The 18,021-nt window shown below is 30.7% G+C and overlaps 1 protein-coding gene across 3 annotated transcripts in view; it reads left to right on the top strand.

Moving 5' to 3' along the window:
• Positions 1–18,021, top strand: part of olf413 (DBH like monooxygenase olf413) — a 214,353-nt gene that overhangs the window by 10,078 nt on the left and 186,254 nt on the right. The window contains exon 2 of one of the 3 annotated variants that reach the window (XM_089172891.1): positions 17,438–17,617. The exons of the other annotated variants lie outside the window; for them this stretch is intronic. The gene's annotated coding sequence lies outside the window, so the exon portion shown is untranslated. The remainder of the gene's footprint in view (positions 1–17,437; positions 17,618–18,021) is intronic. 3 annotated transcript variants of the gene reach the window in all.

The following is an 18,021-nucleotide window of genomic DNA, read 5'->3' on the forward strand; positions in this document are numbered from 1 at the left end:
TGTTTTAAATTATAGTACCAATAATATTTTTATTAACATTTGTTTTATCTTACTATATTTTTTTATTTTTTTATTATTGATATGATTAAATTAATTCGCTATTACGAAATATTTATTATTACGTTTAACGTCACTTGTATGTGTACTAATATATATATATATATGTATATAGGATATGTTATAGGATTTATATCATAGGGTTTTATAAATATATATTTTTATAATATATATTAAATTTAATTTATTTTATATATTATATATAAATTTAGTATATTTAATAATATATTATTTATTAAATATTATTTAATATACAATATATAGAAATAATAATTAATATATATTAACATATATTAACTATATTATATATTTAATATATATTTAAATAATATACATTTTTAATATATAATTTATTAATAATAAATTAATATCTATATTATGTATTTAAATGTATTTAATATCATGTATCGATATATATATATATATATATCGATTGATTAGAAATAAGATTAAATTGATTGGTACCCAATCGATTTCTCTAATTACCAGAACAGAGAGAGAGAGAGAGGCAGGTTTAACATTTTGCGAGAAGATCAAAGCTCTCAGGTTTACTAGTGGTCTAAACAACGATTGTTGTTACCTGTTTATGTGCTTGATTAGATGGACGCTAGGTAATATGTGTCGTCGTATAAGCTTGAGTACGATTAATTCCTCACAGTGATTTTCAACAGTACGGACATTATCATTAATTATTAAACAGAGAACGTATGATGACGTTATTGTTGGTGGTAGACCCAACGACGTGTGTGTGTCGTTAACTAAATCAATCGATATCTAAACACACAAAACTATATATATACTCTCTAGGGATTAAATTTCTCTACGTTTATAACACTGAATCAATCGTTCGTTGAAAATTATACGGATTAAACTTGAAATACATATACATATACATATATATGTATTTTTGTATTTCAAAGCGTTTAAATAAAACATTTTCCAGCGTGTATTTTAATCGACTTAAAAAGGGTGGGGAAGGAAGAGAGGAAGATTTATATACTGTTCGTTTTATATATTGAAAACAAACTATCCGAGAGGATTATTAGGGTTTTTTGAATTGAGATTCGAGAAAAAAAATAAAAAATAAAAAAAATAAAGGGGGAAGCATTAATCCAATTAAGAAAAGGGCGGACCGTGTATGACGTTTTACGACATTCTCTCAACACCTTTAACGAAGGATGATTTTAGTGATGCATTAAGAAAGAAAGAGAAAGAAACGGAAATACTGAACGAATGAAAAGGAGGGGTGAGAGAAAAAGAAGGGAAAAAGGGTAGGAGAAGTGTCACGCCCACAGGCCTATGGGTTTATCAAGGAGGCAGCAGCTGGGTTTCGTGACGTTCGTTAATTGCCTTCCAATGGTAGAAAGAGAAAGAGATAATTTCTCTCAACTTGTAACTTCGTGCCACGAACAACGACTGAGACATCAATAATGATCATGGAAAAGAATGCTAATAGATAAAGAAAATGTTTATGGGGGGATACAGTTGATTGTACGAGGTTTCGGTATAACGGATACGATCTATAATTTTGACTCGTAAAATATTAGAGTGAATCAATAGTTCGTGCATTTTCTAAATTAATATTATACTGGGACAGGTATAGTAATTTTGTTTAATTACAAAAAAAAAAAACAAATTGTGCATTAACTGAAACAATACAATAAACCCATGAACTTAATATCTCACTTGCACATGTAAAGTAATTTTATTGAATTTCAAAAAAAAATTACGCTAACTGAAACAACACAATAAATGTAGGAACCTAATATTTCACTTGTACACTGAAAAAAAAAATAATTTTATTAAAATATTATTAAATTCTAACAAAAAAAAAAAATAAACAAATTACACTAATTGAAACAATACAATAATTTATGCGTTTTTGAAATTAATATCTCACTTCCACACTTAAAATAATTTTATTAAATTCCAACAACAACAAAACAAATTGCACAAACTGAAACAACACAATAAACTTACGAATTTATAAATTTACCCTAATAATAAAAACAGTAGAGACAGAGAGAGAGAAAGAGTGAACAATAAGTTAAACGAACGAGTATGAGGAAGAGAGGGGATTCAGTAATTTTATTTGATAGAAAGAGACAAAGATAGAAAGTATAAATCGTTATGGGAAATAGGATGACAAAATAAAAGGGTGTGATTCGTGACGTTTAATAGAAAAAGGGGGGAAAAGAGGATAGAATTAAAGTGGGAGATGAGAAAGAAGAAGAAAAGAAGAGGTAAAGGAGGATGAGTACTTACAAATTACAACGGGGCTTGGGAGTCGCGAACGGCAGACCTGGTTGGTTGGTTGGTTGGTTGGTGGACGACGACAAGCCTAGCAATTTGGTGAGGACGATGGGATTAAGCTGCTCAACCAAAAAACCATCATTTCGACGCGACATAGGTACACATTATCCGCGAGAAATGCCGAGAGGAGAGAGAAGAAGAGAGAAAACGAAAGTATCCCTCTCTTTGACTTGCTAATTTCGAATTGGCCCTTCCCCTCACTCGTCCCGCCCCTATACCTTCTTTCCCTCATGCCTGTATGATGATTCGTTTTTGGTCCTTGATGTTTGCTGTTCCTGCTGCTCCCTAAGATTATTATTGATGCCCTCACGTGCAAATTCCTTTTCTTTCTCTTATCTTACACTCTTCGTTTCTGTATAAATTTCAGAACAATTTCAGTTGAAATTTTCTTTATTTTTTTTTTTTCTATGAGTAAATCAAAAAAGAAACTTCATTTTATATTTTATTCTTTTTCACATTTGCTGGACCTATTTTCTTAGTGTTTCTTTTCTGGTACTGCTACTGTTGCTGCTGCATTTTTAAAAATTTATATTTTCTTTTATTTTTAATAATAAAAAATAAAAGATATTTTCAAACGTTTATGATAATATATGCATTTGATATTATTATATACCAGTCAAAAATCGTAATCGTACTCTTCAATTTGCAACATCGTTTTGAAATGTATAATACTAGTGTATATATAATATTATGTATATACTTAGATGACATATAACCTGGACTCTTTTACGAGAAAAGATCGAAAATAATTCCCTAGTGTATAACATTATATACCTGTTGTGTCCGAGGTACGAGTAGAACCGACAAACGACGAGAAAGCATCCCTCTTTGACTTGCTAATTTTGAATTGGTCCCGTGGCGGGTCGAATCATCCTCTTTCACGTGCGCCCACACTCAGACACACATATATATCCACTCACACGTATGGAAGCACACACGTTTACACAAATCACACGTACGATTGTTATCGATGTGGTTTACGCACGAGGTGAACCAGTGTCGCATTTCGACTTTTCTGTGGTCTCATAGAAAGAGAAAGAGATAAAAGAGATAAAGAGTGAGGGTGAAAGGGGTCGCAAGGGGGGATTGGGGGAGTAGTAGCTAGGGTGGGGAGTTGGGTTGGGGTTTGTTGGGGACAGGGATAGAAAAAGCAGGCCGCGCGCGTGGCTTTTGTTGAGAGAAATTTTCGTCGCTGGTAAAACGTATTGTGTTCTATGCTTCGTTCCATCACGCCTCGCCAGTATCCATCGATTCGAGCTTTTGTCGCATGCTAAAACCCCGCGATATGAATCGAAATGATTAATTGAATATCGGTATCCTACCTACCTACGCACACACACACACACATATATATACCGAGTTGCAGAACGAGAGGAGCAATCGATCTCGACATTGATGTAGCTTTTCTGTTAGCTCAGGTGGACGTAACGCGCGTATCCATGAAAATAAAACAAAAATAAAATAAAATCAAACAAAATAATAAAAAACGAAACAAAGCAAAACTAAACGAAAAAACCCCCGAAAGGGGCACCCCCATCTCCCCCACCACCATGATATCGCACTTTGTTTTTCCCGGAGATTACATTATTCTTCTTTTTATTGTTTTTTTTTGGTGGGTGAGGTGGGAGGAGGTGAGGTTTTTTTCCTCTCTTCATAGTCCTCCGTCCATTACTTGTTACAATTAATCTATTTTTGTTTTGTTATCCAATTTGTATCGTAATAAATTCGTTTAATTAAGAAGCTATCGATACGTTGAAATTTTTGTTTGTTTATTTTGTTTTGTTTAACGATTAAAAATTGAAAAATAAACCATTTGCGTGAATGACTCTCGTAGAAGTTAATAAAAAAAAAATAAGCAAAGGTTAAAGATAGCGACATGGAAGTGAAGTGATAGGAGTAAAGTGGAATGAGAAGAAGGAAGTAAGAAAGGAAAGGTTAAAGGGTGGGGGTGGTGGGGGGTGGTTTTAAGTTTATGTAACGTTCGTTATTGCATAGCACCTCCGTTCGGAAGTACGTCGAGCCTTCTTGGAATTATAAAGTACCATTAAGGACGAGTTTATCCTTAAATGCGGTGCAAAAGGGGCAACACTTCCGCGATTTTACCTCGAAGTTTCCTCGTTAAGTCGCTCTCGATGCTACCAACGAAAGAAGGGTGGAAGGGAAGGAGAAAGGAAGGAAGGAAGGAAGGAAGTTTCGGACTCGAGGAGACGACGACGACGACGGAAAAACGAAGAAGAAGATCGATTCAACGTCTTTCAGCCGTCCTCCGAGTTACAATCCCAAGTTAGACGAGGAGTTAGAAGTAAAAAAGTAAAAAAAGAGAGGGTAAAAAGAATTTACGGATTTCTCGAACTAACTATGAGAAAGATCGTAACACTATAAAAGTGTTCCTTTAATTTTTTAAAACCTATTGAATGACCTTAATTTTCTTTTTATTATCAATTCTATTGCTGTCAAAGTGATTCTTGTTACGATCGTTTATTGAACAAAAAATTGAATGTATTTTAAATTTAGTATCATCATCATGATCATCAGGGTTTTAAAATAAAATCAAATAAATAAATAAAACATTTTTACATTTTGGGATGCTACAAAATGTTTAATTTTTCTTTTTCTTTTAATATGAAACATAATATATTCGTCGTAATATCGTAGTTAATATTTTTTTATTACGATTTGAAAATAAAATAAAATAAAATAATATTTCATTGCGAAATATTACGCAAAATGTTTATTATATTTTTGTTTATTTATGTATTTTTTTTTTTTTTTAATATAAAATACGTATGTGTAATAATATCTCATAGGAAATATTTGTTTATTACAATTTTTATTGTGAATTGTATGAAACATATCTCGATCGAATAAAAAGAAAATATACTTAAAATAAAAATGTATTTAAAAATCGAAGTGGTATAAGAATTGGTTGGCATGCAGTAAAGTTTGCTTTACTAAAGGGTAGGACTTTTAAGAGCCCTATGTTAAGTACCTTACGAGTGGCCTCGACAATCCGTGAATCAACGTGCACATCAGGCCACGACAATGGGCTACTCGGAGGTCTCCTCCGTGAAGTCGTCGTCGTTGATCGATGTTTAAATGCACTTTCAGCTACGAATTACGACTAGAAAAAGAGAATAGTAGTAGTAGTAGTAGTAAGTCCGAGAGAGCCCCGCCATTTCCTTTTCCATTCTAAGTAATTGTGTGACCCACGTTGTCGATTCATCTGTATAACGAATCGTAAAAAAAAATGGACCCTTTTGTCGTGACCCCGCGAAAACGGTCATTTAATGCTCGTAACTTTTCGACCTCTCCTTTATTCTCTCTTTAACGTTTTATTTTATTCTTGAAAAATAAAAAAGACAGAGAGAAAGAGTCGTTGAAATTTGACATCGTGACAGGTGAGATAAGGTCTTTATACATAGAATTGTTTAAAAAAAGTTTTTCATTAATTGACTTAGGTAATATGGGATCAACTTGGGATAGGCAGGATTAAATTTAATACTCGAGGAACAAGTTTAAAAATGTAACGTAGGTTTATTCTTGCACCACATATACATATATATATATTTAAAGTTAACCATGTTAGTTTTAGAGAGAGAGTGTTCTTCTTTAATATATTTAATCTAGTATTTATATTATATATAATTCTGTATATTATTTTAAGGTTATGTAAATTTCTAGGTTCTGTATGAATTCAATAGATGGTGCTCTATTACAATTCTATTATTTCGAGCATTATTATTTTATGTATTCAATTTACAATTGTGGTATTATTTTGTGTGTTGTTTTATAATTAATTTGAATTCCCAAAAAATTATTAGTAAATATTAATTTGACTTAACATTAATTAGTTTAGAATTATATTAAAAATTAACGTTTTATAACAAAACCACACGGTTGCAGTAAATGGCACTGTATTAATATTCAATTATTTCAGAGTTATATGTATATATATATACAAAAATATAAAATGAACAAAAGAAAAGAAATGCATTGAACGATTTTATGAAGAAAAAATTCATTTAAATTATTACTCGAGTATTATATTTACATTCAAGATTGTAAGGAAAGTATAAAAATGAAAATGGAAAAAGTTGATTGATCGAAATGACAATGCATTATTTTACGCGTTCACACATACATTAGCAATCATATCTTTATCTATAAATATACACAGGAACGAAATAAAAATAATATAATTATCTACGTGATGTATGAGAGGAGGTGGCACTCATCCATTTCTTAGCTGTCGTAGACATTTGTCATACGAAGCAGATGACACCGACCTTTCTTTCTCCTCCTCTCTTATTCGCTCCTATTTCTCTTCCTCTTCATTCGAGTTATTTCGTCCCTACAACGAGATCGCCCTTTTTTCTTTGGCGGCACGTTTTTGACTACTTTGGAGTTAATAAAAAAATTATTTTTAAATATAGATACGAAACCCCATACACAGTTTGTATTCTTCTAAGTTTTCTTTATCATTATTTCGTTTAGTTTGACTAGAATGTAATAAAATAATAATTTAGAAAGTTATCGATTGTTGACAATTTGTTTTATAATTATTAAATATTTGTATTATAAAACAATTATATAAAAAATTTGGAAAGAACTGTATGAAAGAGTTTGCAATCGTTTTCTATGCAAATGCTTTATGTTCTATTTTGTGTATTCGTATTTATAATGATTTAACGTACTAAAATGTAAATTTTAATTGCTTTTTTTGTTCTCCTTGTTTTTTTTTTTTTTTTTTTTTTTTTTTTTTTGTTATTTTTTATTACCTCCGATTGTCGATAAATATTTTCCAAATGTTTCTTTTTTTTCTTCTTTTTTTTTTTTTAGTTTGCAAATTTTTATCGCGTTCATTTTTTCGTGACATTTCGAACGATAACGCAATTGTAACGAGTCTTGTTAAATTTTGTCGAAACAATATGAACCAGAAGATTGTCGCTTACCATTTAGCTGCCAAAATAATAACGCTGTTTACAAATGTGCGAATTGTCGTGAAAATGTATCGCTGTGTTTCCAACTCTATGCACATACATATATATAGATATATACATGTACGATGAAAAATAGCGTGACGAGAATATCGACAAATTAAAATTCGAGATTTTACTGTTTCATTCAGTAGGATATGCTATCGACGAGGAAATGACAAAAAAAAAAAAAAGAAAAAAAAAGGAAAAACAATGTTTTTAAAATGATTTTTTTATCCCATCGTCGAAATATAACATGGAACTACGAGTACAATAAAACCCGTGTTATTCTTTCATTTCGATTGTTTCATAATTATTTATAAAACGTATATTCCCCTTGTTTTATTAATTATTATTGCCGAGAGAGAGAGAGAGAGAGAGAGAGAGATTATATTATATTTCTAATTATTCAATTTGTATATTTCATTCGTAAAATGTCATACACATTCATACACATTCATATGTATATCTACATAAGAAATGATCAATTAAAATAAACACGTACGTATCTTTTAACAAGTATATTATCGAATTCTATGATAAAATAAACCCTAGAGTATGCACACACACACACACACACACACACACATAGAGATAGAGAAAGGAAAGAAAAATGAAACGTGGAAAGAAGAGTAAAAGGGAATAGGGTCTCTTAAAGAGCAAACTTTTTCATCTTGTGACATTAGACGTTTGAAAAACATTAGGGTCGTCGTATGAAGAATCATCTAATGGCATAAGAGGAAGCATATATCATTGACGCCTAGTCCTAATATCAAATACTTGTGTATATCCGTTAACTCATACTATTCGTCGTTTCGATAATTTCTATCCTTCTCTGTCTTCTCTTTATAAATCATTCTCCTTCTTCCTTCCACTCATTCTCTTTTCCTCTCTTCTGTTCGTTCTTACTTTTTATATTTTTATCGTTTATTATTACTTTTTGTATTCCATTCTAATTGTAGTATTATTTTCTGTGTGTGTGTGTGTTTTCATTTATATATTACACATATTACATATTATATATTATATATGTTAAAAATTGTATGTTGTTTTATGCCTAATTTGAAGTTCCAAAAATTATTAGTGAATATTAATTTGATTGAACATTAAATAGTTTAAAATTATATTAAAAATCAACGTTTTATAATAAAACCACAGCAACGCGTGGCCGGAATATCCTACTCTATATACATATATATAACAAAAGTTTTAGCACACCGCACACGGGTGACGAATATTAGTGCCAAGAGATGAAGGTAACGTAGTTTAATGAGACTAGAACCTCGCTTCTAGAAAGCGTCATCAAGAATCACGTATGGAGTTCTCAAGAACGGTGAGAAATACGGAACGGGTAACTGGCTTCGTATAGAAAGACTATATATATATGTGTGGATGTGGATGTGTGTTAGATAGAAAGAGAGAAATAGAGAAGACATTCGTTCTAGCGCGAAAAAGGGTTTCAGCTTTGCAGCTTGTTAGTCGAAATCGTTCTTCCACCGACAGTCGTTTCCGTGAATGTCGAGTTAACGTCCATTTGCTGGATCAGAATGAAACTGGCGGGGATGGTAGTGTGTAGGTGTGTTGGAAAGACGTCGAGAGGATAGCACTTCTAACACCTTTTATTTTTCTTTCTCTCTTTCTCTTGATCTTTCTCTTTGTCTGTTACACACATTCCTTTTCTTACCTTTTCTCTTCTCTTCGTCTTTCACTGTGTTCATCTCTTAAGGACATTCGAGAGCCGGTAAAATCGGCGTGCAGCCGCCGGTAGAATTTATCGTTTGCCTAGGCAAGAGGACGACAATTAGCCCGAAGCACCCTTCGGGTAGAAACTCTAAAAGATAGAATAAGAGATAGAGAAAGAGAAATAGAAGAAAAAGGCGTCCTTTTAACCTCGAAGACGTAACCGTTTACGAGTTCAGAGTTTGGAGTCAGTCGGTGCTCCGGTTTCATGATACTCGAAGGAGGGAACTAATTAGATAAAGGTTGCCCGTTTTCTGGTCGTCTTTCTCATACCTTTTCTTATTTTTCTTCTTCTTCTTCTTCTACTTCTTCTTCTTTCTCACCTCTCGAAATTATCTCTTTTCCATTCTTTTTCTCTTCATCTGTCCCTTTTTTTTCCCTTTCTATCTCTTTATTTTAATATTATCTCTAGCATCTGAAGATTTATAAGATTTCTAATTTAGAAATTATTTTCTTTATTTTAGTTTTATTATGTATATTGTATTAATGTGTATTAGTATTTAATATTTGTATTTACGATTACAATTTATTGATTGTAACGAATCAATGCCAATGGAAATTACTAGCATCTTGTTCAGTTACTTGTTCCTGCAAGTATATTAGAGTATATATATAATAATATTTAGTAATATTTAGTGTATGTATATATAATTTTATTATAATTATATTTTATATTATTATATAATTATTATAATTAATTATTATAATAATATTTAGTAATATTTAGTGTGTGTGACAGGATCATAATAAAAGAGTAAACAATTGAAGAAACTAATTATCACCGACATTTCAATTTTTACATTTTTCTTCACATTTTATTCAATCAATTTTTCATATTTCTTCGTTGATATTATATATTTACAATTTTGTTAAATAAATAAACACAAATGATCTTAATTAATGATACTACTCTACCTATAGTGTTAATATATCAAAAATATTTCATTTCCAAAAGTTATTGTAATTCGTTTACTCGTTTTGTGTAAGAGAAAAAAAGTTTACTAGTATTCTACTAGAAATTCAAGAAACAGATTTAATTTCAAGTAATAGTCTACGCCAATGTATAAGGAGTCTTGTTAGTAGTACATTGCTTTCTTTCAAGCATCAACTTCTTCGCGTACAACTTGATTGTCGTAATATCCTTATCCTGTTGCTATTATGGTTACCCACTACTTAAAGTGTTCAGTTTTAACGAGGATATTATTCTCTCTCTTTCTCTATTTCTTTCATATATTTCTATTTCTTTTTCTTTTGCTCGTTTTTTCGTCAATTAACATTGACCGGTAACGAAAGCGAATTTATAGAATACTTCTCTTTCATCTAGTTGCCTTTCGCTTTGCAAGTAACAGGCTGATAGGCTAACAAAATAGGTTCGCACGTTCTTACTTCCACTTTCATTTTTCAACATTCCCGTTTTCTTTTATAAAAGAAAAAAAAAACAACAAATCATTTTTTTTTTCTTTAAGTTTAATCATTAGAACGATCTCGGAATTTCGTATCTCGCAATACTCAGGCTTTACGTAACTATATTATATCTTTGTAAAAACGATTTTAATCTAGATAAACCTATGAGAACAAAGTCAATTAAAATATATAAACAAGTATTTGGAATTACTTCGAAATGCAATTCATTAAATAGAACGAAGTAGCAATCGAACGAACATAATTATTCTCTTAGCAAATTATTTTCAATATAATTAAGATATGCAAGTGTATATATATATTCCCTTTTAAATATAATTATAGTTTAATTAGTTACACGAAGGTAAGAAGAAATAATTTCGTACAAATTATAGAAACATTGTAGAAATAGTTTATTGATAAACAAAATAACAAAAATCAAAAGATTCATTCTATTGATAGATCATACAAATATATATTCTCTTTTAAATATAATTATCATTTAATTAATTACATTAACGTGAAAAGAAATATTTAGAAATTAACTAGAAATAATATATATTAGATATATTTATAAATCATACAAGTATATATTTCCTTTTAAAATTTACATTTATAATAATTATTTATCATTTAATTAATTATACGAACTTAAGAAGAAATATTAAGTAATTAATTAGAAATAATAACTAATAAATAATAATAATAATAATAATAACTACAAAAATAAGTTAGAAATTATAGAAACATTGTAGAAATATATATTTTTTTGGCAAAAAAAACAAACAAAAATAAATCAGAAGATTGATTTGATCGATAGATCGTTTCATTTCTGAATGTAGGTCGCTATTTCCTTTCTCTCTCTTTCTCTTTCTCTCTTCTCTCTCACTTGTAACACGAATCGATGACATTGACTTCCAATCAGAGGAGTCAGAGGAATGCTTTTCATCGAGTTCCATTCGCTTTCTGCTCGCGTGCAAACTCTCGCACCTTCGATCACACCTCATTTCCTCTTTTCTCTTTCTCTTTCCTCTTTTTCTATCTCTTTCTCTTTCTCTCGTATTTTCCGTGTATTTCTATCTCTCTCAATCGTTTGAAATCGTCCTGTACGAAAACTTCTTTCCTACCTTGGATAAAATAGCAAAACTCAACGAATTTCATCGAAACGAAATGTAACAACTATCCAATGCTAGATGAGTTTCGTGTAATAGTCGCGAAAATAAACGATTCGTCTCATTTATTTCCCTAACATCGAACCCAACTCTTTCTCTCTCTTTCTGACTAACGGGATTTTATTCCATTCCAGTCGCAAACCTTCGTGCGAGAGGGGTCCGTGTTAAAGCTCGTAAGTGTTTTGCCTCGAGCTTACACACAAGGCTCGTTCGATTCTCGTGAAATATATGACGAGAATTTTCTCTCTCTCTCTCTCTTTCTTTCTTTTTCTTTTATATCTCTCATATTTACATCTTTCATCTTGTCTCGTCTCATCTTTTCTTCGTAAATTACGTTATTTCGTATATTACACGTGTAACGTGCATGAGTCACAGCTAATGAGATAAAACTCATCGAATGGTTTTTTATGCTTTGTGTGACTTTTATTTTATTTTTTATTTTTTTAATATCATCATTTTATACTTTCCTTCTTTTTTTATAATGTAATAAATTAACAATTAAGTGTTTTATTCTTGTTGTTGTCATTAACCAACGAAACTTTTTTTACTTAAACCATTCGAGACAACGGTTCTTAGGAGCTATTTCTTTTTTCTTTTTTTTATTATATTGCCAACTTTAAAATTCCAAATTTTGTTTTTTTTTATACATCAAAGATATTATTTATAGAAAAAAAAATCTTATCTCGATGAATACTTTACTCAAAATAACTGATAATAGCTTAGTATGACACAGGGTGTGCAAAAGTGGTCTCAAATGAGTTAAGATAAACTTACACACTATATCAATTATTTTCCTCTTAATTACGAGTATTTATTTATAAAATTGTTATTATTATAAAGAATGATTGATAAGGAGTAGAAGAAGATAAATTCTCCTAACAATGTTTGGCTATTTCTAAACTAGACAGATATTTAAATAAAATTGATATCTCGAGACAGCTGGGATATTTCGAATTTGAATTCCAGACCGGTTGACAGTACCAATGATGATGATGATGATGATGATGATGGTGGCTATAAGAGAGCCCACACACGTTCTCCTATCCAAGTTTGTGTCTTGTTCAATACCGAGTAGAAGCTATGGAAGAAAATAGTGGACACGAAGGGACACGTATACGAGAACACGAATAAGAAAACAAGAAAGAAAAAGAAAACAGATAGAAACCAAGACAGAATATGTAGACACGGTGTTCCAGCAAGCTGGTCGACTCCATCTTGTCTTATCGTTCGTTTCTTATTTCCTTCCTTCCTACCTTTATTTCATTTTATTTTCATTTATTTTCTTTATTTTGTACATGGGGGTCGTACGTTTGTCGCACTTCTCGTCGGCATCTTTTCGCCCACGCATACGAGGAGAGAAGCCATCGAAAACCAGCTGAGAAGAGAAACAGCCTCCTCATCCTCTTTTTCCTCAACCTCTTTTTCTTATACTCCCACTTCCTTTTTACTCCTCTTATTCAAGAATAACACGTGCAAGGGATATATATCGCGTGCCAGTCTTGTCCAGCCTACGTATTTATGGTATCCGTGTATGTTGTCGAGAACGGAGGCACTTAGTTTACTTTCTCATACTTTCTTATACACATAAATTATTATTATTATTATTCTTATTATTATTATTAGTATTATCGCAAAAAGTTAAATACATTTTTTTCTCTCCTAATTCTCGTTGAAATAGAATTTTACGGTGGTTTCCTGTCAAGATTACGAGTTAAGTATGATATCTATATTTATATCTATAGTTGCCATGTTGCTGTGGCTTTATTATAAAATGTTGTGATTTAATATAATTCTAAACTATTTAATAAATTATAAGAATAAAAATTAATACAACAATTAGAATGGAGTATATTAAATAATATAAAATATAAAAAAAAAATATATAAAAAGTATGGTTATACGTAAAAATCTAACCAAAAAACGTATAACGTGAATATATCCGAAATAATAGAATTGTAATACAGCACCATCTATTAAAAATTGTAGTAACTAAAGACCTAGATAACCTATAAATTAATATTATATATATTATAATCTTTAAATTAGTAATAAAAACTATCCTATATATCCTAAATTGAAAAAAATTACACAAAATAAAAAACAATTTCATTAAGATTGGTTCAATAGTTTCGAAGTTTATTAGAAACTAGCAATGTAATATTGAATTTTTATATATAAAGATACGTGTGTATGCGTGTGCGTGTATAAATCTATGACAGGATCAAGATAACTTCGGATTTTATTATCCTATTAAGTATTTGCTGGCCTAACGAAGAAGAATATAATTAGTTTCGCAGAAAATACTCGTAACACCCCACCTTTCTTCCTTCAATGAACGATAGTGTCGCTGTAATTAGGGAAATTCATTCGTTCTTCGGTGCGTGCCGCAGTTCCTTTTGATCGAACGATAATTAAAGGGCCGGACAGCCGCGGAAGGAAGAGTTTCCTAACAGGAGGTGATCGATCTGGTGAAAAGACGCTAATGAATGAGTATAGTCGGGTCTCATTGTACGACGTGAAGTAGGATGAGGATGAGGATGAGGAGGAGGAAGTCGTTAACTCTCATCGAGCATCTTCTCGTTTGCGTTAAATTCCATTCCCTTCGGAAATGACTACGATTTTTAAAAACTAACTTTTCTCATTTACCACGTACAATTTTTTTTTTCTTATTCTTCTTTTTTATATTTTATTTTATTTTATTTTTATTTTTATATTTATATTTATTTTCATCGTTAAAAGACACTTTTTGCGAAACTGCGTTAAAAGAAAATTGATGCTCGAGAGGAATAAGAGTAGGGAGAGGAGGATGACGTAAAAATCAGGGGGTGGAAAAGATTTTTCCTTCGATGTACCAAAACACCGTATGTACCAGAAACTCGTTCTGCGGAAAAATTCGTATTTACGTTAGCAAAGAAAAATTCCTTCTTGTTTCTCTCCTACACTATCTTTTTCTTTTCGAATTTTCAACGATGCGTTTGATGCGTCAAGGATGACGCGTATGTCGATGGGTTGATAGGTGGTGATGGTAGTGGTGGTAGTTCGTGCCGTTTTACGAAAATACGTAGATCTCAGTTTGTCTATCTCTCTCTCTCTCTCTCTGTTGGTGGGTTGGTGGGTGGATAGGGTGGTAGGGTTTACCTTTCTCTTTCTGTCTTTCTTTCTTTCTTCTTTTCAACGAACAACAAGACAAGACAAGAAAGAGGGAAGTAAAAGGGATAAGAAAAAAGAGAGAAGAAAAAAAAACAATACGAACGGTTACTACAGCTGTCTGCTGAGTGATTCTTCTTCCTTGTGCATCATTCCCTTATTCGAGACGACGACAGACTACGATGTGCCTTGGAAAATTGAAGTTTACACTGCAAACTCGACAAAACGTCTCATCTCGAATTCTCTCTCTTTCTCTCTTTCTCTCGATAGGCTCGAAGTTTTCTCTCTAGTACGATGTTCCAACGTTTTTCCTTTTCCTTGTAAACGTGTCACACGAGTCAGTCCTACATACGTTTGATCGATGTTATGTTTTCTAATCTCCGTTACTGCTATTTATAATGGTGACAAAGAAGGAAAAGGGAAGGATGGAACGAGTTCATCGATGCAGCTGTCGCAGTGCTATTAAGTACTGTCTTCTGACCGAACGAGAATATAAGTAACTCGTGTGTTTTCTATCTACAGAAATAAATCTCTTTCTCTCTTTTGGTTTTCCCTTTATTTTTTTTTAATGATTTTAAAGTAGTGTTATATTATATTCAATTTATTATTTGTCTAAATACAAAATTAGACATCGCTATATATAAAATATAAATATATATTTGTAATTTTAATATTTTATATATAAATATATATAATAATAAATATAATCATAAATGTATATATATATATATTTAATATAGTTTATATTAATATATAAAAACATATTTATATTTTTTATTTATATATTATATTTATTGGTAATAAACTTTCGATTTCCCACACAACACCAATTAATAATAATAATAATATTAATTATTATTATTATTATAATATAATATATTTATTATTATATTTATATTTCTATCTAATTTATATATTATATATAGAAACGTTATTTAATATGCACATATTTGGTTAAATAAATATTTGATTTCATCGTATCAGACACATATATTTTTAATTTTTGTTTTAAAAATTTAAAATAACTAATTTTGGTTTCATCAGTACGATTTCAATTTTCCATAAAGTTTTAACAATTTTACTTTGGCGTACATTTAATACGTGTAAGTCTTCATTGACTTTCAATTCTCTTTTTTACATTTTATTTTATTTTACCTTTTTTTTTTTTTTTCTTTTTTCCCCTTACATAAAAGGCAAGCAGATTTTTCGGGTAGGACGTATCCTTACAAGCGGTTCCCTTGTAAAGTAGAAAAAGATAGATAGATAGATAGAGAGAAAGAGAGAGACAGAGAAAGAGAGAGAGAGAATGAGAAAGACAGAGAAACCGTAGAACCGTCGAGTTTCGCGACGGAACGCGGAAATTCGAACGCTTATACCTCCTCTGATGTGAGTGAACAAGCACTATGACGAGGAATGTACGATGGCCGACTCACCAACACCATCACCACCATCACTCGCCGTCGCATGCATGGCTTTTCAACATCCGCCAGCGTGAGAATGAATCCTATAACGATCCTAGGTCGCTATAGTATGTACAAAGCCTGTCCCACAGACAGGATTGTGCAAAAAAAAAAAAAAAGAAAATGAAATACCAAAAAAAAAAAAATATAAAACTGCATATGCATCACTATCGTTAATGAATATATCGACTTTTCTTCTTCTTCTTCTTCTTCTTCTTCTTTTTATTTATTTTTATTCAACCAGTTATCTGTGATTGACGAGTATAATCGTCATGCGTATAAAGTAGTGACCATTGGTTATTTAAATTGTAATTGTGTGTAAATATTAGTAATAAAATTGTCAATTTTATAAAATAAACCCATCTTTTTGATCCAATATCTTACGAGCGCAACTTACTCAGTGATTGACGAATATAATCGTCGTGGCTCGAATCTGGCGACACTAAACGGTGCGCGTTCTCAAACGTAGAAGGCGCCGCAGTTAACTGGTTACTTTTCTTTCTTTTCATCTATTTCTGTTTCTTTTTCTTTCTTTCTTATTTTCTTTTATCGTACTCTTCTAGTTGTTTGATTAAACTATTCCAATGCAACTCGATATATGTTTGTCTAATAATGGGAAAGCATTAAAATAAAGTAAGTTGGATATCTATGATTGATAAGCGTTAAAGTATGTGTGCTTGATACGACGACGACACCAGATATTTATCTAGCTAGATAAGCGTATATTAAATAACGTTTCTGTGTAAATATTTATATGCTTTCATCGGGATAAGTGGAATGGGTGTAGTACGTTAGTAAATAAAAAATAAAGATATTTTACTGATAAGTTAGACAGGTTTAAGAGGATATCTACTTTTAGTAGATTTATCTATCGATGAATTGATAACTATATTGATTATTAATTTCTATAGTTTTCAATTTATTTGTATATCTAATTAGAATGAAATTTTGTTCAACAGTTTTTTTTTATTCGATAAGTTTTATCAATCATTTTCATTTATATTTATTATAAAAAAAAAAAAACATGTTAATTTCATTCTAATTTTTTTCTTTTTTTTCGAACAATATAAAAAAGTAAGATAAAATTTTTATCTTAATCTTTTAATTTTTCTTAATAATTTGATTTGATTACTTCCCGTATTCAATCAATGTTACTATCATCTTGTTACAGCTTTCCGTTCACAATCACTTTGGAATTACCTTTTACGTAGCCGATCTAACGCAAGGTCTCGCGTTACGAACAATATATGGTGTTGCTCCTTTACCCGCAACCGGTCGTTACATAATTATCGTCATTAGGTAGTTTACCAACCCTAACACGCAGCCGATACACTTTTAATTAACGACTAAGGTAAGAGAATTTGAGGTGACGCCTTATACTACTCCTTCATGTTCCTACATACGAATAATACACACATACACACATACATATATATATATATATATATATATATATATATATATATATATATATATATCAATTCAAATTGCCTTTTGTATATATATACAAAATAAATATAATATATTATTATTATTAAATTCACTTGCATTTTGAATATATATATATATATATATAAAAGGCAAGTAATTTAGGTATGAAATTGAAATTAGATCCATTAGAAAAGCACTAATAGAAGTACAGGAAAATACCTGGAAAAGATAAGAACATATAACTAAAAGCATTGTTATATGAAAGGTTAGCATACTTTAAAAGATGGATCAAATTTCAATATCATACTTCAAACTCTATTACCC

The sequence above is a fragment of the Polistes dominula genome, unplaced genomic scaffold (genome assembly GCF_049000335.1).
Source record: "Polistes dominula isolate Pdom_NZ unplaced genomic scaffold, Pdom_raw_medaka contig_22, whole genome shotgun sequence".
Classification (NCBI taxonomy): domain Eukaryota; kingdom Metazoa; phylum Arthropoda; class Insecta; order Hymenoptera; family Vespidae; genus Polistes; species Polistes dominula.